General features: G+C 42.0%; 1 protein-coding gene across 4 annotated transcripts in view; it reads left to right on the forward strand.

The window, feature by feature from the left end:
- Positions 1–26,525, forward strand: part of FAM110B (family with sequence similarity 110 member B) — a 109,920-nt gene that overhangs the window by 70,120 nt on the left and 13,275 nt on the right. For all 4 annotated transcript variants that reach the window (XM_032181346.1, XM_032181348.1, XM_032181345.1 and 1 more), the window contains one exon: positions 23,500–23,566. The gene's annotated coding sequence lies outside the window, so the exon portion shown is untranslated. The remainder of the gene's footprint in view (positions 1–23,499; positions 23,567–26,525) is intronic.

Here is a 26,525-nt window from a genome sequence, read left to right on the forward strand (position 1 = left end):
TGGGGACTGCTAGCGTTAGGTCAGAGGTTGGACTCAATGATCTTGAGGTCTCTTCCAACCTAGAAATTCTGTGATTCTGTGATTCCCATTTTTATAAAGGGTAGAAAGGAGGACCCAAGGAACTACAGATGAGTGAGCCTCACCTCTGTGCTTGGCAGGGTCATCAACGGAGCCTACTAGAGGCAATGTTAAGGCACAAACAAGACAAGGAGGTGATCCAAGACAGTCAGGATGGCTTCACCAAGGGCAAATTGTGCCTGACCAATCTGGTGGCCATCTGTGATGGAGCAACTGCATCCATCAGCAAGGGAAGACCAACCAGTGTCATGTACCGGGACTTCTGTAAGGCGTTTGACATGGTCCCACGCACCATCCTAATCTCTAAATTGGAAAGATGTGGATTTGAAGGGTGGATAAGGATAGTTTGACTATACCCAGAGAGCAGTGGTCAATGGTTCTATGTCCAGGTGGAGGCTGGTGACAAATGGTGTCCCTCAGGGGTCAGTCTTGGCACCGGTGCTTTTCAATGCCATCATCAATGACGTAGACGATGGGATTGAGTGCAGCCTCAGCAAGTTTGCAGATGACACCAAGATGAGTGGTGCGGTTGCTACCAAAGAAGGAAGGGATGCCGTCCAGAAGGACCTGGGCAGGCTGGAGAAGTGGGCCCATATGAACTATGTGAGGTTCAACAAGTCCAAGTGCAAGGTGCTGCACTTGGGATGGGGCAATCCCAGGCATGAGCACAGACTGGGAGAAGAACTCACTGAGAGCAGCCCTACAGAGAAGGACTTGGGGGTTCTGGTGGATGAAAAGCTTGACACGAGCCAGCAGTGTGTGCCTGCAGCCCAGAAGGCATCGTGGGCTGCATCACCAGAAGAGTAGCAGCAGGGTGAGGGAGGGGACTGTGTCCCTCTGCTCTGCCCTTGTGAGGCCCCACCTGGAGTGCTGCGTCCAGGTCTGGGTCGCAGTTACATGATCTTTAAGGTCCCTTCCAACCTGAGCCATTTTATGATTCTTGCTCAAACTGGTGAGAACTGTGGCTGCATGGGACTGGCCAGGCACGTGCAGGGTGTTGGGCAGTTATGTCCCTTTCCACCAGATGTCACATAATTTTTTTGGCAATGTTTGTTCACTCAGGGTAGAAAATGACACTTGTTTTTGTCTTACATGTCACTGTATATGTGCACAACTGGATTTGTCACTTTAACCAAACCTAGAGGAAAAAAAGCAAGTTTCACCAAGTAAAATGTGCCCAGAATTGAGCCAGGTCACAATGATGTTTCCCTTCCTTGTCCTGCCTGTGGTTGCACAGGATCTTGTGGTGGGGGGACTGCGTTTCTGACACACGCTGCTGAGTTATTCCAGCTATGCTTCAGCTGATCCCTCCTGCCACCCACCACTCCCTCCCCCCTGCAAAAGTAAATGAATATTGAAAATATGAATTACTTTATTTAGCAAGAAAAAAAAAAAAAAAAAAAAAACAAATTTCCACATGCTGTGGTCCTTACAACTCAGTAACAGCAGCGCTGGCATTTTGTCATTATCTAGAGCTAAGAAACTGTCTTTTTTAACCAACTTAAAATGTATTCTGATATAAAGGTGTAAAAAAAAAAAACCACCGAAGCCTGCCTCTGAGAGAAGTGCCGCCTGTGCTGTGATGTAGCACATGAAAGCAGAGGCTGGTTTTGTTCTTTCCAGACCCCAAGCCAAGATGCGGCCTCCTGCAGCCCTTCTGCCTCCAGCTATTTCTGGGCCAGGCTGTGAAGTGCAGGCAGGGGCAGCTTTGCCCTGGCCTCTCCCCATCCCATCACCTGGCAAAAAAGTTTTGGTGCTCAGTTCTCTGCTCTTCAATTGCACTTGTTCATATGTATGTTTTCCCATTAAAGGTGTTGTGGTATATGTGAAGCATCACAGCTGACTGAACAAACTGCCCCCTCACTACCTTCCTCTCAGAAGTCCTGCCTTTTTTTTTTTTTTTTTTTTTTTTCCAGCAAGCTGATGCTGGTTTTTACTCTTCTAGTTGTTGTTACACAGCCAGACCACTTCATGATGGTACCACGCAAGCAGTTTGGAAGGAAGAGTCAAGCTGCATCAAAGCCTGTTGCTGGAGCACAAAGTTTCCATTGCACAGAAGCAATGGCATCAACTTCTAGGTGTGTCCTAGAAGATGAGTGCATAGAACCCCAAGAAATGTAAAAATGCTCCAAATATCTCTGTGGTTTATCATGCTCACCCAGTCCCATCCCCAAACTCAGTTGGAGAGCTCCAACTTTCTCGTCCAACCTAACTCGAGGCATCTGATAGAGGCACCAGCTCTTGCTGTGCTCTGTGGGGACAGCTCAGCGTGGTCACTGTGGTGGTGGGGTTGTGCCAGTGCCCTTACCTAGGGCCTTAGGGTGTTGTCTGGTTGGGTGCTGAAAGCTTGATTATTTTGAGCACCAGTGCTGTCTGGAGTGGTTGGATTTTTATAAAAATGTCCCAGGCTTCTTTTCAAAGCATGTTATTTTGATATTTTTGTTGTCATACATTGTTCTGCAAGGGCAACGTGCATCCTCTTTGTGCCTGAGTATATCTGTGGCTGGTTTATCCTTACTTCCCTCACCATGTGTGAGTAAGTTCTGTGGTACCTTACCCACCAGCGATGCTCCTAATCAGGAGAGACATCTTGCAGCAATGCTCATTCAGAAATTTTGTTCTCGGTGTCCCATGCTTTTATTCACCTACGTGATAATACTCGTTATGCTTGATGAGGCCGGGCAGAAGACTTCAGTCCCATGAGTTTTGCTGTTGATGTCAGTGACACAAGTTGCATGTTTTCTCACAGTCTGGCAAAGGAATAGACAGAAAACAGAGCTGTTGTCAGAGCTGGAATTAACATACCATATGGTGTCTACATCACCTTTGTCTTGTATGATTGTTTACTGTGGAAAAAATCATCAGAAACAGCTCTTATTTTCAAGCTCAAGTCTTCAGCACAAATTGTTTCTTTGTTTTCTTCTCCAGGTTCCTGCATATTGTATGCAGAGGCACTGTTTGTCTTAAAACTAGCAAATAAAAAAAACCTAATTCTTCAGGTGCTGAAGTTAACCTAACCACAATTCTTTCTGAAGAATTATTTTCTACTACTTCTTATATTTCAAAGCAGCAGTCTTATTGAGTATTCCCAGTAGGTTGGTGTTTATTTTTCTTAAATGTAGCTGGTATAAGCTCTGATCCACAGATCTGTTACTGATGTTTTCTCTTGTTTCTCCGCAGTTTGCTGTTTCCTATTGTGTTAGTAAAGAAGTCAGTCTTTTTTTTTTTTTCCCAGAAGAGATTATATTTCATTCGTACTGGTATTTTAGGACCTGAAGTTAAAATTGCTTTGACAATAGTGATCCGATAGCATGATAGTAGTGTGATAAAAACAGGATTTCATTTTGCGTCTCAGCGTAGTCCTGCTTTACCAGTCTGAAAGATTTTAGTTTTGTCTTTTCTAAACTAAGCTAATGATATGAAGAGGATTCAGTTCCTGTACTACACAGATTCAAATAAGCAAGAACCAAAAATACAAGTCTGGATAAATGCTTAAAATTCAGAAGAATATAAAGAGGTAAAAACATAAAATGAAAAGCACATCTAACTGTAATTTAACTTTTCAAAAGATAATCCCCCCCCCCCCCCCCCCAAAAGAAATTACTGCATGCAACAGAGAGACTTCGGAAAGGGTAATGCCAAAAATAAATAAATAAATAAATAAATAATACTAGCGAGGGTCTGAAATATGTGATGTGGGGGGAGTTTTACAGACATTGTATAAAGATGCACAGTTGATTGTTGCGAGGAGTGGATCTAAAGGCCTGGTGTTGACAACACTGAAGGTGTTGAAGGATCCCTGCTGATGTTGGTTGGCTTTGCAACAAATTCTTGTGTTGATACCTCCAATTTGCAGTTAGTTGCAGATGCTTTGTCCCTTGGAAGAGATCAACAATATTGGAAGGATTTCAGGAAAGAGAAACACAAGTGCAAGAAATAAAATTGAGGGCAAAACAGAGGGCAAAGAAATTATCAGCATAGGTGATATAAACAAGATTCAGGCAGTAACAGAGAAAAGTATAAACACAGATTCTTTAATACTCATCTTGCAGGTGCATAAATTCGGGGAATGATCTCCCAAATTGGGAAAAGGTTCTAGAACTTGGGGCCTGTAAGCAGATCCAACAAGTCATTAGCTAAGAGAAGGCAGAAAATCATCTTCAGCTGGCAGGGTAATGGACTGGGGAAGGGATCAGCTCTTGATGTCTGTAATTCCTAGTTGCTTGGCCTTTTATGTGTCTGAAAGTTATAATAAGACTACTTGTCTCACTGATTCTGCAAATTTTTCATCAAGAAAAAAAATATATATTTATTTCCATAAAGTTATTTTCCTTGACTTTATTATTATTATTATTATTTATTTCATTAAGTTGTATCTATTCTAATACATCTCCTTTCTTTCTTTTCTAAAACTGAAAAATCATCCTCTGGACAAAATATTTATTCATCTGTGGATTTATCCAGAACTGCTCAAAACAAAGTTCCTCATCATGGTGTGACCTCTCCACACTGTTTTTCTCTGTTGTAAGTCATTTGCAATGCCCTTTGACAAGCTGGGCTGCTGTGCTTGTAGCAAACTGTCAGTAGGTACACCTTCTCTGGTGATCCTTCTGTTTGTCTTGGGCAAGCAAGAATTATGGGGCATACTAAAATACCCTGGAACACTCTCCATTAAGGTTTTCCCCTCTGAATTACCGTGTGGTTGAACACCACAGGTGTGTAGTAACTCTTACTCTGTAAAAACATGCTAGCTGTTATGTTTCTCAGAATATAATGCTAGTTATGTTTGTTTTAAAGAAGAACCACAGTGGGGGAAAAACAAAGGTTAGGACAACACCTAGAAGGCGGTTGAAGTAGGTGCAGATGTGGAGGAGCCGCTGTATCGCCTGGGATGGCATCACCAGCCTGGTGAGGCTGGGTGTTGAGTGCTTGAATGGGAGGTCTTGGGCCATGCCAGGGGCTGCATTTCCCTGCTTCGTGTGTGGTTCTGCTGTAGAGATGGGAGTAAGTGGCCAGTTCGAGCACTGTGTTTGTTTATCACTAGTTGGGCCCAGCCCCAGTGCTGACCGCCCCCAGGTCTGTCAGGGCTGGGCTGTGGTGCAAGTGAGGCCTCAAGCGACCTCCAGCAGAGCTGCTCATCTCTTCCTCATGCAGTGATGGTTCCTGCCTGCTGTCTGTCTGTCCCTCCATGTCCCAGTCATATAAGCAGCATCCCAGTCGAAGGATGTGTGTTCCTGCAGTTTGCGTTTGCTCGGCCTCTGGTGAACGCAACCCTCTGCCTCCAACAGTAGCAGCGAAGTTTGGGAAAGCTAATTCTTCATGGTCTTCTCAGCCCTTCAGTAAACATCTCCTGTGTTGATCTTGTTCTTTAGACAGTCTCATTTGATAGGCTGGTTGGCAGGAAAACAGCCAAGTGTTCAAGAAAAAAAATAAGTGCAGTCACCATTCACTGGGATGACACTGACAAGAGTGACCTAAATTTGCAGCACTGTGCTCATCACGGCTGACCCAGCATCTCTGGGCTGCTGGCTGTGCCCTGCAGCTGCAGAGCGAGAAATGCCTTAATTCAGGAGCAGGTCTCCATCACCTGAATCTAACTAAAATTTGTCAATCAGGAACATAAAACAAAATGGAGGGAAATGGAGAAGGCAAGAGAAAGAAATGTAGAAAATGTTGTACTTCTAGAAGCCTGCACAGAACACAATAGCTTGTGTTTTGTTCATACACAGGAGTGTGTTTCAGCAGTTCCATTTGTTCACTTCTAGATCAGGCGTGAAATCACCAGATTTGTGTATATGGACGATAGCAATGGGTTGCCAAAAACAAAAACAAACAAACAACAACAACAAAAAAGCTTTTCTAGGTGGGAGGCAAAACAAGAAGTTGCCTAAGGGCAAAATATTTCTAATTTTTATGTTTGTTTGTTTCTTTTTTAGAAGGAGCTCCTTTTTATTTATCATGTGTGCTTTGCTGTGGCACACTGCTGCTGGAGAGCACCTTGGCAGTCTGCGTTAAATCGATTCAGCATGGGGTCGGCAGTGCTAAGTGCTTCCTCCACGCTGCGGTTACCACAGTTTGACATTGCTTTTTTGTGCATGGTGAGCACGGGCAGACACGTGCAAGGTGTAGGAGGGCAAGTTTTAGGAGCACTTGGCAACAGCCCCCACGCATGCCGATCGTGGTGCCTGCTAACAGAAAAACACAGAGCAGAAAGAGCCAGGCAGGTTTTCTTAAGGCATAGTAAGATGCAGCTTGTAGAAGCATGCCTTGTTTTACTTTTGCTGATAAAAAGCAGATTTGACCTATAGGCAGGGTTGTTTGTTTTGCTTTACTTCCAGGCCATGAAATGCTGCCAACTTCCTCTTTTTCTGCCCCAGTGATGTCACTGGTATCCCACAAAAGGGATGTTTTAATTTTCTGTTGAATAAGGGACAAACCAAGGATCAGTGGTGGTGGCCAGGGAATATTTTTTTATGAGATCCATCTAACCAATTAAAAAAAATATATATGTTTTGGTCGTTCTGGTACGTTGAACCAACAGAAGGCGAGGATTTGGGGTGGGTATTTGTTTATGTATTCTTCCTTGATTATCAGAAGTTCCTTGGTGGTTGTGCTGGTTGAACAGTTCAGAGGAAAACAGCAGCATTCTCGCAGGGGCTTACAAGAATTTATCCTGTGTTCTGCTGACACACGTTTTTGTATTAGAGATGGCAAAACATACGGCTGTCTGTTTGGGAATAGATTTCTTTTCCATAGGCATCTAGTCTTGCAGGGAATTTAGTAAATATGATTTGTTGCTATAGCTCACTGTGCTGCTGTCTTCCACTGGAGACCATCTGGAAATGGCCCTGAAAGAGAAGACAAGGTGGTTGGAAGGGGAAGATTGACATCCCAGAGGAAACACATAAAAGTTTCACAAAATTTGATGGTTAAATTCAGTATCCTCTAATTTTAGGCATTCTTTGTTTTGCTCTCTCCAAATCCTAGCAATCGGTGGGGGTGTCAATTCTCTGTTAGTTTTATTCTTTGGTATCTTAACTGAGAAGCTAAGTAACTGCATTCTTTAACGACTTGGGTTTGCTCTCCATCTCTGGCAGTATTTCAGACATTTCTCGTATACTCTTATCTTCCCCTGCTATCGGGTGAATTGTGTTTACTCTCTGTACAGTATTCTGCATCATAAGCAATGATGTTTTACTTAGGATCTCTTTTGCAGAAGATAGAAGGTATACTGGGGACCGGTATGCTGAGCAGTGACTTTTCTGGTGTTCAGTGTAAAATACATAAATATCATAAACACATTTATAAGGGTGTGTGTGTATATATAAGTAATGTAAAAATAAAAAAGTTTGTTTCCTATGATCTCCTTCCAAGTTTTAAATTGTTTTTGTTTTTTTTTTTTTTTCATACAATACTGAAGTTAATGGCAACATTTGGCATCTGTTACTAATTTTCTACTATAGTTCCTGATGATGAATGAAAATGATAAATTAATCCAAGTGCAAAAAAAACCTGTTTGATAAGAACTAGTAAGATATTACTGAAAAAAATCAGTAACTTTTCACTCATAGGCTGTTACGTGTTTATCCTTCAGTGCAGGTGCAAATTTGGCCCTTCAAAGTGAAAACACAGCACATGCAGATCTATTTAGAAGTTGCCAACCCCCCATTAATTTGCTTCTATATATGAAATGCACATATTTCTTTGGGTAAAGCACACTTCCATACTTGAATTTCTTCTGAAATAATGTATAGCTGTTGACCTTCGTGCACTGTGGAAAATAGGTAGAAATCCGTACTTGTTAGTTTTCATTTTGATCTACAGAGAAGAAAATGAACAGATTTACTCAAACCAGAATACTGTGTTTTTGCTGAAATCCTCTGGCAAAAACAGAGATCTAAGAGAAACTAGAAAGAAGGAATACAAAAAAGAAAATAAAACAGTTGCATAAAAGAAGTAAATAGAATCTGCAAGTTTCATATCGTTACTGCCTAAATGTTTTATTGTCAGATTTCTCATTCTATCTTTTTTGCCTTTCACGTGTTTCAAAATACGAAACTTATAAACCTGACTTTTTGATACACCTATTCATTCCTTGTTCATTTTGTCCCTTCTGCTTTTACCTACATATTTGAGTCTAGACCTGCCCATACTGATATTCTAGCTTTTAAGAAAGTTTCACAAAATTAATGATTTAATCAATGTTTTTTACTTCTAATACCACAGTAACAGCTGTAAATAACTAAAAGAAAGCTTAAGCTAAAAGAAAAATGGAGGAAGTGGTGAGATTCATAATTCACTGGATTTTGGCACTTCTAAAATACAAACTGAAGTTTGTATTATAACACTACTTCATAGGCTATAGCTGGGCCTGGTTCATTTTCTGAAGTCAGTCTGACTTTACAAGGCTTTAATGTTCTGGGGGCTAGTAAAAATTATTCAAGGTTTGAATTTGTGAAATGAAAAATATATTTTTAATGTGTTTTAATGCCTCAGGCTTTTTTTTTTTTTTTTCTCTTAGAAGTTTTTTCCTGCAAAACTTCATTGTTCTTGTTTCTTTTTGAATAAATCTTAAAGCTTATTTTGGTGTCTGTGGGGTGGCACATGACACAAACCAGAAATACAAGACTCATGTCTGCACACTCCAATTTAAAACATCAGCATGAGTTACTGGCACTGGAGAAAAGGATGTAAATGTTTACCATGAAACATATCGTACCTAATAACTTTTTCACAGAGATAGAGCACAAGCCTTCCCGTCAGCTACAGAGGATAAACTGTAAAAGTCATTGAAAGTTATCTTTTCTGGAAGGCTGCTTCTCTGCATCGCAAGTCTTTCCATGTTTAAAAAGTCTCCGGTGAAGTAGGAGAGGAAAAACTTCATTGACTGACCTGAAATGTTGAGGTTTGACATCACTTTTGCATAGTGTCATTTGAAGTATTCATCTGCTTGGGAGCATTAAAATGAAAATGGTAACAGTTAGGAATCATGATCAGAAATACACATCCATATTACACATAAGCAGCTGTGAGTAATACTACAAGTTAGCTATTAGTCACTGTGCAGTGCTGTGTCATTTAATTGATTTTGATGCAAAAATGTGAAGGGCTGTTGTAACTAGCCTTCTCAGAAGCTGTGTACCCTGCAATTTGTGGTGGTGATACGGGACCAATTAAAAAGTTTGGCTCCCGAATACGAGATTATGATCATGCTCTGTTCCCGTACTGCTTCCCTTTGTAATTTACACTGGTTTTGTTCTGTGCTAGAGGAGCACTTTCTGGCTCAGTTGTCTAATCTGAAAAGGACGGGGATGCCACATCCAAGCTGACAGCCAGCCTGCCTGTGACTTGCAGCCAGGGCTTGAATGGCCTCCCTTGGGGAAGGAAATGAGTTTAGGCATGATAAACCGAAGGGCAGGAGAGACTTTGACAGAAGGACCTACAACTTTTCTCCATGATACTCTTGCCATGTGGACCCTCACTTGAGTCACAGGGTCCAGCTCCTACACTGCTGTACATGGGGCTTAAGGTGCACTGGGTGTCTGTGTAATGTTGTTCTGCATAGGCAATAGCAGTAGGTGTTGACTATGTTTTGGGTATTTAAGAAACCACGCCTTGCTATTAGGCAAGAAAATCCTCTCCTAGCAAAATCTAGTGGAGGTATCTTGAGTTTGGGAGTATGAATGCTCTGTTGGCCTCAATTCATGTGCTTTGAATCCTTGTGGTACTGCAGTCATCCTGTATCAGGCAGGCAGTTGTTGGGGTGCCCAGTATTGGGAGCATGCGTGATAACAAAATCGTTTTATAGTGACAGCACCCAGTTTGAGTAAATGCAGTTGTGTGTTAAGAGCATTAGATGTAGGAGGTTTTATTTTAGGAAGTTTTTATGCCACTTGAGGCAGCCTTGCAGCTTTGGGGTGAGGATGACTTGAGGGTAGTTTGACAGGCATTAATATGAAGAAAAGTGTGCTCACTTTAACTCCTCTGTATTTTCATTTATGATGTGCTTTGTCCAGTTTCTATTCCTGGTGGCTGTTTAGTTATGGGGCACAAACATGGACAAGCCTAGACACAGAGCAGTTGTTGGCTTTGCTTTTTTTTTTTTTAATGTGCATTGGTATCAGCACGATGTGGTGAGTTGGCAGGACAGCAAGTCCTGTGATAAGGGCAAATGTCTGGGCAGCAGACATGCCTCTGTGCCCCATCTGGAAACCTTCTGGATATCTCCCGCTCTGAATGCGATGCACTAGCTCGGGTACGTTATTACCTAGGGTGAGAAAACATCTGTGTAATTTATTTTCTTTTTTTTGTTGTTGTTGTTGTCGCTTTTGAAAGATGTGGCCCTGATTTGAAGGGGGAGGAGGGAAACCCAAAGCTTCACAATGCCAGCGTTGTGGTGGCACCTCTTCTGCTGTGAAGGTCACCAAATAAAGCCAGGTTTAGGCACGTACGTTTATAATGACATAACTCCCTAGGGGTGGTTTTGTGTACCTGTCTACTACCAGATTGGAAAACAGTAGTAGTCTTACTAAGCCCTCTGCCTCTTGTTTGTTCAGGGAGTAGAAGTACAGAAGCAAGGACTGGAGCTGCATTGTGTCAAAAGTGAGTTCTTCCTTGGAGATTTGATTATTTTTACTTGTGTGTGTGGATTTAACCGAAGAACATGTGTTCACACAGTTGTGCTATTTAAATTAATGCGGGGTGACTCAGTGTGTATTCACTGCTGTCATCCCACGACGACTACGGCGGAACACTTCATTGTCTGAAGACAATGCTAATAATGGTAGCATTAAAACGGCGTTATAATTTCACCCGACGATACTCTGTTCCCGGAACAGTGACGTGACCAAGAGATCTGCCATCGTCAGGAGCAGGAACAGGAGCTGACCTGCAGCATGAGCAGCACCCTTCGCTTTGGCTGCCTCCCTCTGCTCTCGCAGCCGACCCAGCTTTCAGCACAGGGTGAACCCGTTTGCAAAGCCAGTGCTCAGCTGCACCGAGAGCTGTGGTACACAGCCCTGTCCTGGGGTGATCCTACCCAAAGCTGCTCTCGTCACGGCTTGCAATTAATACATTGCAGGTGCTCTACTGTTTCTGTAACTTCTAAAACAGCGATTCAGAAGTGAAGAGTTTTGCGTTTGGGCTGCTTTATCTTTCCTATGAGATTTGGTGAGGGATCATCTATTCTGTCTACTAGCAGAGAACAGCTATGCTGCCTTTGTAACCGGGGTGTAGCTTGTAAGTGCACATAAGTTGTCAGTACAAAATGAATAAATGTTGCATATATGTTATTAATCCTTAGCATCAGCTCTTGTTGTGCAAACATAAATAATAACTTCCTTATCAAGAGGCTTGGTGATACCACTTGGAACCTGACAACAAAGATGCGGTGTTGTGAGCCGCATGCAATTATTCTTTCCCAGGAAATACTGAAGTAGAAGAGTTCCACCCTAAAAATACGCCTTTCTGGTGGATTCCTAGTATACTGTTGTAATAATCATGTTGGGTAGTTTCACAATAGACAAGTTGATGAGAAAATACACTGAAGAAGATACTGTTGGTAGCGCAGAGATGCTGCATGAAAACCTCAGCAACCTTAAGCAGTGTTTGAAATAGCATGGCTTACGTACGGTCTGGACAGCATCCACAGCATAAAGCTATTTGGAGGCTTGTTAATGAGCACGTTAATGTTATCATCGCAAACTTTGCTTCATATACGTCAGTAATTAGCAGGGAAGATAACTCCGAGACCAGACTCTGGGGTCTGGCACTGAACATCTCTGAGATATGCAGCCACTGGGCAAAACCTGCTTCTTTAAGGACAGCCTGCGGTGTTCAGCAGGAGCAACAAGTAACAAGGCTTGCAGTTTGATTTCAGCAGCTTCATTATTAAGCTGTGCTCATCTCTTAAGATGGATGTTTTTAAAATGGTAGTATGCTTTTGGTTGGGATGCTGAAGGAAAAGAGCTGAGTTAAGGAAAATGGGTTGGGGGAAGAGTTGCATGTTTCGCAGTCTTGAGATTCCAGGCATCTGTGCTGTGAAAAATGGAATTTATTTAATTAGCCAGTTTCTGTGTGGGTTTGCTTTTTTTGCTTTTGTTTGTTTGTTCTCTGTCAGTTTTTAATAATGCTATTATTTCTTTCCACTAAATAGAAAAAAAAGAGTTTGGTGATCTCTGTTGCTCAAAGTCTGCTAGGAATACTGCTTCAGAGTTGTATTGCTACAAATATTTGTATGTTCCTTACTGCACTGTGGGCAGAAACACTGGGGGAAAGCCAAACTGCCTAGCTAAAGATTGTTTGCATATCTGCATTTTGCCTTCCAACAAAATCATTGCATGTTTCTGCCTAAATATGATCCCTCATAAGATCTACTCAATGATTGCATCATTGCCATCTGATCAGTTAATGCAGTAGATGTGATACGTACTGCAGAACTTCGCACAGGATGCTCAGTGAGTTCCCCCCCGGCACGTGTTTGGTGGCATCAGAAAATCTCTCTTGATTAGACAGTTTTTGAATAGCAGGATTTTATACCCAACGCATAGTTTTGTCCCAGCATATCCTATATATCCTCCCATGTCCCTGCATAGCTGTATCACCAGTACAGTATATTTGGGGTTCTTGTAGTACATTGAATATTACAGTGTGCCAGCAGAGGCTAGCACAGAATGGCACAGCACAGTAGCTCTTCTTTCAGCCTCCACTGAAAGTTTAACATCAGTATCAGCAGCCTCCTGTCCTTCTCAGCCCTTTCCTGAACTCGTTCCTAAATGCTGAATGCAAAGAAGTCCCGACTATGCAATGCCTACCTATGGTGATGAATTTTAACATGTACAGAGTGATATTTATTACCATTTCTCCCCCTTTTGGGTCACTTATTGTTGAGGATAGGGTGAGGCAAAGAGTCACTGATTTTGTTATCACTGGAAACAGGGGTAGCAAGATGAGATGAGAGTAACTGTGTAGGTTGGAAAGTGCTTCCAGAAGGTACCTGCTGCCAAGTCAGGTCCTGCTGGATCAGGTTGCTCAGGGCTATATCTACGACAGTTTTGAGGATCTCCAAAGATCCCATAGCCTCTGTGGGTTCCTGTTCCAGGGTTTGACCTCCCTCGCAATGAAGAGATTTTTTTTTTCTTGTAAAGAGCTGCAATTTCCCATGCACCTTGGGGAAGGGTCTGTGTCCCATCCCGTTAGGCACTTGCAGACCACAATTAGGTCCCTCTTCAGCCCTCTCTTTCCAGGGCAGAACAAACAGTGCTCTCAGCCTCCCATGGCATGTGCTCCAACCCCATAACTCACCCCGGTGGGTCGGTATCGCGCTGGCGCCGGGCAGCCGGCATCGTTCCAAGCAGCGTGCCCAAGGGACAGGCTCTCCTTTTTCTCTGCAGTGCCCGAGATGTGTTCCAGAGGCTGGCTCCCTTTTTCATCTCAACTGGTCTTAATCTTTTCCCTTTTTCTACCTTTTTGGATAGCATCTCCAAAAAAGCAAGCAGTATGAGAAGACCTGGAAACCTGTCAGACCGCTGTACACAGTATGCTCCGGCACCACGTGCTATTATTTCTGAGCTCAGTTCTGTTTTTTTCTCTCATAGTGTCCATTCTTACAACTGTCCTCATTCAGCAAGCCTTGACCCTGGTTTCTTTTCTTGAAGAACTTAACACATGCTGGCTTGTATGAAATTAAAAACGCTGCATCAGCCAAAGCAAACATCCAACAGAAAGACAGGTGGATGCTACTACAGGTCCAGGGTTTGGGTGTAAATCCTTTGCCCTTAATGACTGAAGTGGAAAAATGGCACTTTAATGGTGTCTGCTGCTTCCAGATTTTGTTCAGATTAGATTGCCCCTGGTATTTCAAGAGCTTTTATGCAGATATTGTATGCTCTTGCAGCAAATCCAAACACAGTTTAGCAGGGCAAAGCACAGTTGGAGACTGGCTCCGTGCCCAGAGTCTGCTTTTAACCTCTGCAAAGGCCCTTCTCTTTCTCAGCAGTGCTGAGCATGGTGTGGGTGGGGGAATAGCCAAAACTTTCAAACCAGGGGAGAGAAAAATAAAAATAAAAACAAAATCAAGATAGACTTTTTTTAAATCTTAATGAATCACCTGTGATGAGTACGGATCTGAAGGAAGGTATCAATCCCTAAAGGTTCCTAAGGAACCCTGAGGATCAGGCATATGGTGAACATCCAGGGTAATGACCCGATAGCTAGGGCACCTGATGAATTCAAATTGGATTTTGTAAGATATCCATCGTCTTCCAGCTGGAAATTCATATGCAATTATTCTGTGCATATAATTCTAAAAGTATTACTGTTTTCAGTGGGCATCATGTGAAGCAGTAGGTTGTTTTTTGTGTTTTTTTTTTGGTGTGCTGACCATTATATGTTGTTGTCTAACGTATGTATGAATTCTATACGAAGAATTTCAGACCGTGGACAATTACATTTTCTTCTAATAGGTATTCTTGAGAACTCCTCTGGAATAATCCCAAGACTCGTTAAGGCACTATTGACCATAGGTTAAAACAAAGAGTATGTCAAGGAATTGACAACCTGACTTGATGCTGTTATTTCTCGCTGACTGCAGATACTGGATGTGTCTCTCCCTCTCTAAAACACAGTAATACCAGCACAGTATTGATCCGTTCCTGTGGCTCATAGCATGAGCTTGGTGCTCCTTTTGGCACTTGGCATCACGTGCGCTCCTTTACAAGGCACATGAATAAAGCATTAGAAAGGTGGCACTTGTGACCTAGTTAGGAGTTATGTGGATGATCTCTTTTCCCTGGTTGAACTGAGGAAACAACTGAAGTAGAGCAGGGGATATTTTTACATATGATAAAACCTTGTCTTAATTTTTGGTTTGGTTGCCTTTAATGAAGAGGAAGTGTGCTCTTTTGATTTTGGGCTGAACATAAAACAGCTAGACATCAGAAAAAATGCACAGTGAAGTTTAATTAGGTAACTGCATTAAAATCAAAGTCTTTTTTTTTTTTTTTTTTCAGAGAGGAAGCAAGAATCCCCTTTTGGTACCAGAGTTCAAATGTAGCTGAGTCCTATTTTCATCTCCACCTCTTCACCAAGAGGTGTTAGTAACAGATGTGTATGATCTGCTGCCAAGGATGATGGACCAGGGATTAGGAGGAATGTGTTCGTTACATCGTGCACAGTGCCTTTCTTCGTGTAGCAAAGGGACATGGGGTCTCATTTTTCTAGTGGTAGCCTTTAACTTTGTACTTAGTTTGAACTGCTACGTTTGATTTTTTTCAGAGACACCAAGCTCCTTCTGCTCTGCAATCACACTTCAACCTGTGGATGTTAAGTACGTCTTGAAGGGACACACAAAGTCTCTGAATTTAGGCTTAATTAAGCGTTTCTGTGAAAAACACAAGCCCACCTTTTCAGTACCTGAGTTCACATTTTGCAAAAATTATGCAAAAATATATATAGAAATGTTTTAAAGTGTTGTTAAAAATATTTATAGAAATGTTTTATATCTATTATATGTGGTAACTGTTGGGGAAGGGAATGTACTTCAGATGTGCGCCAACCACCCTGTTTGAGCTATATTTATTCATTTCAAAAATTGGTTTTCTTTTGTAGTAGATTAAGCAAAACTGAGTACTGTTAGTTGTGCTAGAACATCTGTTCGGTGTTAACTCAGAACGAAAAACTACCGGCAGTTGTTTGCTAATCATAATTTTTGCAAGACATTTTTCTAACAATGCAAGTAGAGGAATGCAGAATTTGATCATGAAAAACACCAGCACACCTGCGAGTATTGCGAGTATTTCACATAAACCATCAAGTACTTTAGGGCATCTTTGCTGGCGTTACCAAAGCTGGACAAATTTTCCCTTGAGTCATGCAGGCAAAGGTCACTGATGACTTGAAGTTCATTCTGCTAAAAATACTAAAAATTTCCATTTAACTTCTGTAGTTCTGTGACTGTCCTTGTGTGGGTTTTCTTTTTTTGTTTGTTTTGTTGGTTGTTTTCTTGGTTTGTTTGGTTTTCCCAATTACGATATTTTTGCACGAAAAAGAAAAAAATTAGTGAGAAAAATATTTTGACATAGCAAGATGGTTGTGAGGTGTTTAACACACAATTTCCACTTTTTGTTTTCAATCATGGAAGACTCATGTTGTAAGCTGTTACCTGTCACCTAACTTGTGCCAGCACTTTCCAACCACCTGCTGTAGTCAAAGCAAGGGGTGCTCCTCCGTGGAGCATGGGCAGCAGCTTTGGGTTCCTTCTCTGTTCATTTCCACCTTGGTCAACTTGGGCACATGGTATTCCTCTCTCTCTGTGTCTGCACGTGTTACTCATTAGTGTCCCGATTCAGATTTTCTGCCATCCAGGTTGTTCAAATAAAGTTGCACGTGCAGTTTTCACTCTTCCTGTTGTGGCAGTTCTGTGGTTTTGCTGTTCAGGGTCAAGACACTAAACATTGAAGAAGGCAAAGAGTAGAACAACTACGGAAAGCATACTTTGATGTAAATATTTTAGTTTTGCATAAAGAAGGGAGGCTACAAACAGTGACATAATGTTTCCCAAGAAAATACTCAAAATTTGTTTTACAATAACTTTCTTCTGTTTCTTCTTCATTTTTCTTTAACGAGAGGAAGCTCCCCTTTTTTTCATTGTTTTCTTTAAGATAGATATTCACAACCTGAGAATTACCAAAACCTAAGGAAAAGCCAGGTTCTGGCTCAGCAACCAAGCATTCTGGTTTCCAGCAAGTAAAAATGGGAATTCCTTGAATCGTGTCCATGATGCCTTGTATGCTTAGTGCAGGCATGGGGCTCACCATGCTCCTTAGTTAAGAGCTGCTGAAGAAGACACATCCTTGGCAGGGTCTGTGAGAATTGGTTATGAACTATGTCCCTCTGCTCATAGTATCCAGGGCCAGATGACTCTTCTTCAGATGTGTCTCAAGTAAGGAATCCAGATATTAGTCTCTCTTCTTTAAAAATCCTCTGTGGGATCTTGCTTGCATGACAGACGAGTTGGCCATTCCTTTCAGATTTTGAAACAATCTGTGCCCCTTGGTGTTTTTGCACATAGTGTAGAGTGTCCATTGTAAGGATGCTAAACTAACAAGAAGATGACTAAAGGGACCACTTAGTCCCTTCACAAAGTGAAATTTTATGCCTCCACTAATTGAAAGTACATCTTTGACCTCAGGAGGATCAGGTACCTTTAGGGGATAATGCTGACCCACAGGAAGAAGTAGGGAAGCTAGCCAGAAACAGAAGGAAATCTTTATTTTCATTTTATTACCTCTGTATTTCAATGATTCTTAGTCCTAAAGATCTCAACCTCGTTATAAAGATATGTATTATTTAATAACTCTTCTAAATGTAGCACGTTAGTAGACTGTCCCAGCCCTACAAGTGGAAGGAGAACCTCAGCCCTGCCAGCATCCAGCTTGGGTGTGGATTTCTTGAAGTCAGTCAGGCTCAAAAAGGAACATCCTTCCTTAACAGTTCATACATCCTTTTGATTTCCTTTTGCTTAAAAAAAAAAAAAAAAAAAAAGTGGGGGGAAGAAAATAGTAGAAACGTTCAGAATGTATTTAGCTACAAACATAATTTTAAGATCCCAGATCTCCTTATAGTGGTTGTTAATGTTTTTCACTTGACCTTGATTTTCCAGCAGATGAGAGAGACTGTTAAAATTAGGATAACAAGCAATTGCAGTATGCCAGCTGCCTGGCCATTATGGAGTGTTTTTATAGGCATTCAAAAATGATTTTTTGAGAGAAATTTGAATGAGGCTGTGGGATTTTTTTAGAAAACAAAGCAATAGATAAACACCAGTTCAGAGAAGATGCTAGTTCAAATCTGTATGAATTGTTGATGAGAAATATATTGAAGAAATTATCATTTCTTAGTCTCATTCCAGTCCAGTTTTTTTTTTTTTTATCTTGTTGCCTACTGTCTAGGTTTTATATATCTTCTGCCCTTATAAATGATGCTAAATCTTTCAGCTAAAGCTTGGGAGGTAAACTGGCTTGTGTACACCGTTTAGTTTAATGGATTTCTGTGATTTTTTAGAAGTCTGACATGACTTTCCTTGTGCTGTTTTAGATCTGATATATCTTAAAATCTTTTTTTTTTTTTTTCCTCACTCTTTAGAACAAGAGAATTGGAAAGATGAAGATACTTGCTTTAATGATTTGCCTTGAGGCCAGAGTTAAACTACATCCCATGCACCCATCTAGCAGGAGCTCATGATCAATCATTTCTTTGCACAGATATCAGCTACCATGTCTTTGGCACTACATCAGCATAATTATTACTGATTTTTAAGAGGAGTGCTGTCAGACCACTTGCTGTTTCTAAAAGGAAGAATTTTGGAGACCAGTCTTTCTCATTGAGGTGATATGAAATCTGCTATCACTGGTCCTGTTAGATTGATTAAAGGGAAAAAATCTAAGAAAGAGAAGAAATGAGCAATAAGTGGAGTAGTAACTTTGCAAAACTGGCAGTGCATACCGTTGCACTTATGCTGAGGCGGGTGCCTGCTGCACCCTGTCTGCAGGGAGCAGATCTGGGCATTGCCAGAAAGAAGCACTGCTAGCATTTGTACATGCTAGCAAATGTTTTCACATTGTATTGTGTGTCCTATGTAAAAACTGTATGGCAGCAAGCCTAGCTGTATTTTCATCTGTATCATACATCTGCAAAGGAAATGGAATCCTGGACCTTCGGGTCCAGGATGAAATCCAAGCAAGGATTAAAAGCAACCAAAGAATCAGTGATGTTGGTTGTCAGCAGTAATAAGCTCTGTTGCCTTCTTAGAGGCCAGTTACTGCTACTGCTTCAGTCACAAGTACGTGAGTGCTTCTGAGCCAAGGCTGGCTGCATGTTGTGCTGCTAATTCCCCAGAAGGTGTGGAACATCTTCATGGCCTTCCTTCTGCCTCAGTGAGAAGAAAAGTGTTGGTTATTTGGTGGACTTCCTGTGTTGCTCTGTGCTGTGGCTGGGCTACAGATATAGGTAGGGAAACCAAAAGTTTGTGAGAAGGATCAGAAGAGATTAGGTTTTCTAAATACAGTAGAATTATATCTACCTGGGTAAATAGAACTGAATAAAATTTACTTTTTTTTTTTTTTTTTTTTTTTTTTAAGAAATAACAAAGAGGATAAACTGAGAAAGGAGAACTTTCTGAACTTTCTGTCCTGCCAAATATGCTGAACAATCCTCGTTCATGTTTTCTGCTGAGATTTAGGTTGTGTGCTGAGTTTTCTCAATATTTTTACTGCAGCTACAAATTTTCAAATGTTTATAAACGTATAAAATATTGTACCTGGTCCCTCTCAGTCGTGTTAAGGATGCTGGGTAGATAAAGAAGTTTTTGTGAAGTGTGTCACTGAAGGGCACCGTGTTGGACTGATAGAGTGCTGGAGGAGACTTGTTACCAAAACAATACGTCCACTTCAAGCAGTGAATTTAATACATAGTTCTGCCTTGGACTGTTCATTCCTGCACCTACAAAATCCATTGCCACCTGCCAGAGGATGTGCTCTCCTGCCTGCTCCCACACCTGGCTGGTGGAGGCACCCAGGCCCCCCTAGATGGTTGCGCATGGTCGATCTTCATGGTTGGTCCCATTTGTGGGTGGCCCTTGTAGATTGGGGAGCACTGCGCTGTCGTGATGATTGAAGAACTTGCATAATATTTAGGTTTCTATTTGGAAATGTGCTTTCTGACTGGGAATGGTACAAAGAGCCCTTGTGGCAATGTAGTACAATAGTTTACATGGTTGAATGTTTATAATGCAGATAATGTGTGTGTATAAGCCATTAGAAACATGCTTTGTATAAACTTCTTAATTGAATTTTGTGCCTTTTATCTGTATTTCGTGAGCTGAATGACTCCATATTATTCCATCTATTAACAGTTTTGTCACTATACATCTTTTTTGTGGCTGCTAAATGGAGCCGTTGGTGTTTCGTTCCATATCATGAACGTTGAAACCAGTAATGTGCTTAAAAGCTCCACAGAACGTTAATCTGTGTGGGTTTTGTTTGTGTATCTTTCTCTTTCATTGCTATCCTGGGTCCAGATCCAAGTTCAGTGAAGCCCATGTGGCGTTTCCCTTCCTAGTAATTTCACAGTTTAATGCATATCCTCTCAAGAAACCCTTGAGACGTGGAGGAGGATGTTTACTGTGGAACCAGAGAATTATGACAATCCACTGAATGAGAGCTTCTCCAGTATTAATACTTGCACTTTTATTATCATGACCTCTTTTCTAGCACTTAGGAGGTTCAGTAGGCCACATATCTTTGAAACAGTATACGCTGCTGTTCACTAAATCAGAGCATACTCAGCTGTATAGCTCACACTGACAGTCACATCATAAATGTGTTGATCCCTGTTGCTATTCGAAATAATGGTCTAAAATAAGCGTTACATTTTTTGCGGAAATGATAGAAAATGTTCTAGTCTTGCCAGTATTTTGAAGGGCTTTATTTTTGTGTATAGCTACTATCTCTAATAGTTTTCAAGTCCATTTCAAATACTAGTATTAGAGTAAGCCATATAGCTTTCTATCAATAAAAAAAGTGTATATATTGATAATAAGGATACTCTTTGGTGCTTGCCCTTACAGCATGTGTGTGTTTTTGCACGTTCAGGACTAGCAAATTTCTGTGAACCCAACTGAACTCAAACCAACACACTTCTGCTTGGGAGGAAGGCTGTGTTCTTCTGCAGAACTGTTCTTCTGTCAAAATTAATACATGGATTTATTTTTTCTCTTGACTTTTGTGTATGCAAATACTTAATTACAGGAATATAATCTCAAAATATTAAATTACTTAGAATCATAGAATCATAGAATATTCTGAGTTGGAAGGGACCCTTAAGGATCATCAAGTCCAACTCTCGACACCGCACAGGTCTACCCAAAAGTTCAGACCATGTGCCTAAGTTCACAGTCCAATCTCTTCTTAAATTCAGACAGGCTCGGTGCAGTGACCACTTCCCTGGGGAGCCTGTTCCAGTGTGCAACCACCCTCTCTGTGAAGAACCCCCTCCTGACGTCCAGCCTAAATTTCCCCTGCCTCAGCTTAACCCCGTTCCCGCGGGTCCTGTCACTAGTGTTAATGGAGAAAAGGTCTCCTGCCTCTTGACAACCCCTTACGAGGAAGTTGTAGACTGCGATGAGGTCTCCCCTCAGCCTCCTCTTCTCCAGGCTGAACAGGCCCAGTGACCTCAGCCGTTCCTCGTACGTCTTCCCCTCCAGGCCTTTCACCATCTTCGTAGCCCTCCTCTGGACACTTTCCAACAGTTTCATGTCCTTTTTATACTGTGGTGCCCAGAACTGCACACAGTACTCGAGGTGAGGCCGCACCAGCGCAGAGTAGAGCGGGACAATCACCTCCCTTGACCTACTAGCGATGCCGTTCTTGATGCACCCCAGGATACGATTGGCCCTCCTGGCTGCCAGGGCACACTGCTGGCTCATATTCAACTTGCTGTCTACCACGACCCCCAGATCCCTCTCTTCTAGGCTGCTCTCCAGCGTCTCATCGCCCAGTCTGTACGTGCAGCCAGGGTTTCCCCGTCCCAGGTGCAGGACCCGGCACTTGCTCTTATTGAACTTCATGCGGTTGGTGATCGCCCAGCTCTCCAACCTGTCCAGATCCCTCTGCAAGGCCTTTACGCCCTCATTTGAGTCCACAACTCCTCCAAGTTTGGTGTCATCAGCAAACTTGCTCAAAATACCCTCTATTCCTACATCCAGATCATTTATAAAAATATTGAAAAGTACCGGCCCTAAAATGGAGCCTTGAGGGACCCCACTGGTGACCGCCCGCCAGCCTGACGCAGCTCCATTTACCATAACCCTTTGGGCCCTGCCCGTTAGCCAATTGCTCACCCATCGTATGATGTTTTTATTTAGCTGTATGGTGGACATTTTGTCCAGTAGGATCCTATGGGAAACCGTGTCAAAAGCCTTGCTGAAGTCCAAAAAAATCACATCAGCTGGTTTCCCTTGGTCCACCATACGGGTGATCTTATCATAAAAGGAAATCAGGTTAGTTAGGCAGGACCTACCCTTCACAAACCCATGCTGGCTGGGACCAATGACTGCTTTGTCCCCCAGGTGCGCCTCAATGAGTCCGAGAACCAACTTCTCCATGATTTTACCAGGCACTGACGTGAGACTGACAGGCCTGTAATTGCTAGGGTCTTCTTTCTGACCCTTCTTGAAAATTGGCACAACATTTGCCAGCTTCCAGTCTACCGGAACCTCTCCAAATTCCCAGGATCGTTGAAAAATAATTGATAGAGGTTCCGCGATGACATCCGCCAGCTCTTTCAGCACCCGGGGATGAATCCCATCCGGACCCATGGACTTGTAGGGATCCAGGTGGAGTAGCAAATCCCGCACACGTTCAGGGTCAGTTGGGAGTTTGTCATCCCCACCGTCCCGGTCCTCCAGCTCAGGGCACCCTGGGTCCCGAAGCCCATCATCGGCATTGAAGACAGAGGCAAAGAAGGCGTTACTTGGTTTTACATCAGCCCAATATATCATGGAGATATTTACAAATGTTTAGCAGATGACACAAAATACAAAGGTTATGGTTTCTTTTTGCATGCATTGTAATAGCTCATCTAAATTCAAAATACTACTTAATAATGCTGGAGAGAAAAAGAAGATACTCAATATGAAGTGAAACTCTTTGAACTTGACTGTAAATATTGGAGGTCACTTAAAAACAAATTTGTGGAGTCTATTTCCATGTCAAAATGAACTATCAGCTTCTGCAAAGTACATTTAAGTATTGATAGTTTTCCTCAGACCACTATCACCACAGTAGCTGACACTGATTCCACACCCTGCTAAAGCTATTTCATAGAAATTGCTTTGTTGTTTGTTTGTTACCATTATTTCTTCCCCTTTTCATCGGGCAATGTTTTTTTGTTTGTTTGTTTTTTTTTTTTAAAAAGTGTTTGTTAATCTATAACAAGAACTTAAAATGTGCAATTTTATGTTGCTCTTCATCTGTGAATACTAAATTCTGTTTTGAAATTTGGCCCTGTTCGCATTTATGCCTTTATTCACAGTATGGCTACATCTCAGTCTTGCACCTGAGATACTGTGGCATATGTGACCTTATGATCTGAGGCTTCCCAAATGTCTCTTTAATTAGTTATAATTACACAACTTTGAGCTTTTCCAGTGTGCAACCATGTTGATCTCATCACGTATTTCATGTGAATAGTTTTAGTTGCTCTTGTGGCAGGTTGCTTTCCTTCCCTTCTAGTGACATGGACCAGCCATTGGTGCTTCATTTCCACATCCTCCAGTTGATCTGTATGCAGCTGCCATATTTCTTTTTGTTTGTTTGTTTTTAGACTGCTTTTTTCATAGTTGTTTTCTTTTTTCTTATTTTCCAGAGCCCCCTGGAGCATTACAGCCTACCATTCAGAGCCTGGACAAGAGCTTGGCCTTGCACTTCTACAGGTACCCTTTTGAATTAATATATATATTGTTATCCGGGGGTTAATAGAAGGAGGGCAGCTCCAGAGGCACTTTCCTTCTCTGCTGTCCTGGAAGGTGTGTTCTGGTAATAAATCTCTCATTCTTGACCTTTAGTAATTGATTGAGTTGGTGGATTCATTAGTACTGTTGAAGAAAGATCATGGTTTGCTTTTATTAGCCTCACAGAGCGAAGGACATTTCAACATGGCAGAATCCTCTCTCAAAATAATCAAGTAGCTCCCAGTGTTTTTTCCTTCTTTATTCCCAACCTGTGCTTTTCCAGTTCAGTAGACCCTGTTTCATAACAGAGACTTTCAGCATAAGCAATCACTTGTAACCTTAGTGCTCCAGAGCTTTCTGCAATTTATCTGGTAACTACATACATGCTCAAAACCAGAAGAAAGCTTAAACATCCCTAAGTCTGTCCACAACACGCTAAGCCTGATTTTGAGGTTGGGGGAGGAGATGAGTATTAAATCTTAAAATCTTTAACTTAATCTTAAGAACTGCTAAACAAAAGGCGGAATATCCAATATCGGAAATAATGGAAAGCATATTGTATATTGAGTAGCTCTGTGCTCAGTTAGTACAAGGAAAACAGCTAAAACTCAGGGAGACAGCAGTTATATGAGCGTGGCACTTGGTACCCGTGATCATGCAATTCTCTAAAGGCTAGTAGAGCACTTTCAGCATTTCTTTGTGGCGAAGAAAAAATCAGTAATCAATTTCTGATGCATCAAATTAGCAACACGCTTCACTAATACTTAGTTTTAACTCCACTCAGTAGAAGGCATTTTGTGTTCATCTGTTTCCAATCACCGTATATGGCTCCAGAATAGAAATTTGCATCGTGTGGGGTCTTAAATTAACAATTATCGCTGCTGTTTTTATTTTAGATTAAAATGCTAAGTCTGAGAATACGCATGGCTTAATATAAGGGTAAAATTCAGTTCCCAGAATGTTGAAATCATCCCAAAAACGATTTCTGTCAGCTGAGAAAATTCAGAATGTGAAATTCCAGATCTGTTGTGGTCTGAAATTAAAGACTGCAAAGCTGTTGTAGCTGCTGCAAGGACAGATGCGAGGAACATTCAAAGCTTTGTAATTGTTCCGTTTCGTTTTGTTTGTAGTTAGAAGCTAACCTGTACTAATTCGTCATCACATTTCATGTTCTTACCTTCATGACGCCATGCTGTGTGGAATTTATTTCCACCGTCTTACAGAATGGACTCAATGTTTGGTGTTCATACAGATGCTCTTGGAGATCTGTAATGGTGTGGGAGATATAGCACACATTCTGAAGTGTAAAAGATGGAATCCGTGATTTATGATAATGACAGCATTTGGTCCTGAATGCAGTGACACAGCCAGCCCTCCTGATTTTGTTTTGCTTTTAGTGGATGTGTGGAGACCACTGCAGGTCAGAATCACAGAATGGCTAGGACTGGAAGGGACCTCTGGAGGCCATCTGGTCCAGCCCCCTGTTCAAGCAGGGCCACCCAGAGCAGGGTGCCCAGATTAGTGATGCTGGTGCTAGTGAGTGAGGGGTGTTGCCTCTGCTGGCTCCCTGGAAGTGACAGGGATGGTGGTCTGGCTGGGAATGGTTACCTTTACGTGGCAAAGACAGGCAGGTGAAACAGCTGACACTGCATCTCCTCACCTGAGGCTCAGAGCCTTGATTGCAGCATCCTGTAATTCTTTAGTCTTAGAGGGCTTGGCATTCTGATTTTGAAGTTTGGTTTCTCTAGATCCACCTACAAAAAAAAAAAAAAAAAAAAAAAAAGTTCAGTGCTATTTACCTCTAAAGACATACCGATTTATCAGGGTAAAGCATTAGCTTTGAACTCAGGAGACTTGTATCCAATTTCTAGGCTGGAATCAAATTTCCTCTGTTACTTTGGGCAATCATATTCAGTCCTGTTCGGAGAATTTGTTTTGCTTACTGGAGAGAGGGGAACTATTAACATGGCTGTGTATCACAGCTACGAGAGAAGGATGGATATGTAGGCAACAGTGAAGTAATCTGGGGGGATATGAGTAGAGAAATAACTAATCTGGGTGATACGAGTAGAAAAATAACAAGTCAGTCTGTGTAAGCTGTGGTCCAAGGCACTTCTGTAGAGAGGGTCAACAGTGATCCTAGCTTCAGGACTTGCCAAGGGCAAGTCTGTTGCTTGTATTGGCTCTGCAGCAGCCGACAGCACATGAAAAACAGCTGAAGCTACGCCAAAAGGAAGAACTGGCATTGCTAGGGAACCTACAGCAAACCTCTGCACTCTTTTATTGTCTGGCAGGTGTTTCTGGTTGATTGGATTTCCTCCGCTGTTTTTCCTCTTGCAAATACACAGGGCTCAAAGGCTGGTCTCCTTCTGTCACCTCCTTCTGCTCACCTTCCTGCTGCCAGTTCCTCCTTGCCAACCCATCAGGCACAATCGGCGACCTGTCCCAGGCACAGAGGTTGCAGGAGAGGGATGTGTCTCCTGGCTGTAGCCCCAGCGTGGTCTGCACTTCTCCCCTGCACCCTTACACATCTCTGTTCCCCATGTGGAACATAGGAGTTGAGCCAGGGGTGATGAGGAAGAGCACTTGAAGTCTCTTCCTTTTTTCCTTTAATCCCTTGCTGTCCTTACAAACATTTTCTTCCCACCTCACTCTTTTGGTGCCCCCATCTCTATGCCCATCACCTATTCTCTGCTCTTCTCCTAGTAACTGCATTTCTCCTCTGACTTTTGTCTTACCATTTCCTGCTTCTTGTGCCTTTCCCCACACTCACAATTCCCATTTTTTTGTGTGTTTGTTTTGTTATGTTTTTTAATTGGAGCTGGGATGCCTCAACCCTCCCTCTGCTGCCTCCTTCTCCACTTTATTAAATGCCCTGGTGCCCTGGTCATGATGACTCAACACACACTTTATTTTCTGTAAGGCAGTGTGATTTTTATGG

This window comes from Aythya fuligula, chromosome 2 (assembly GCF_009819795.1).
Source record: "Aythya fuligula isolate bAytFul2 chromosome 2, bAytFul2.pri, whole genome shotgun sequence".
In the NCBI taxonomy this organism is placed as follows: Eukaryota; Metazoa; Chordata; class Aves; order Anseriformes; family Anatidae; genus Aythya; species Aythya fuligula.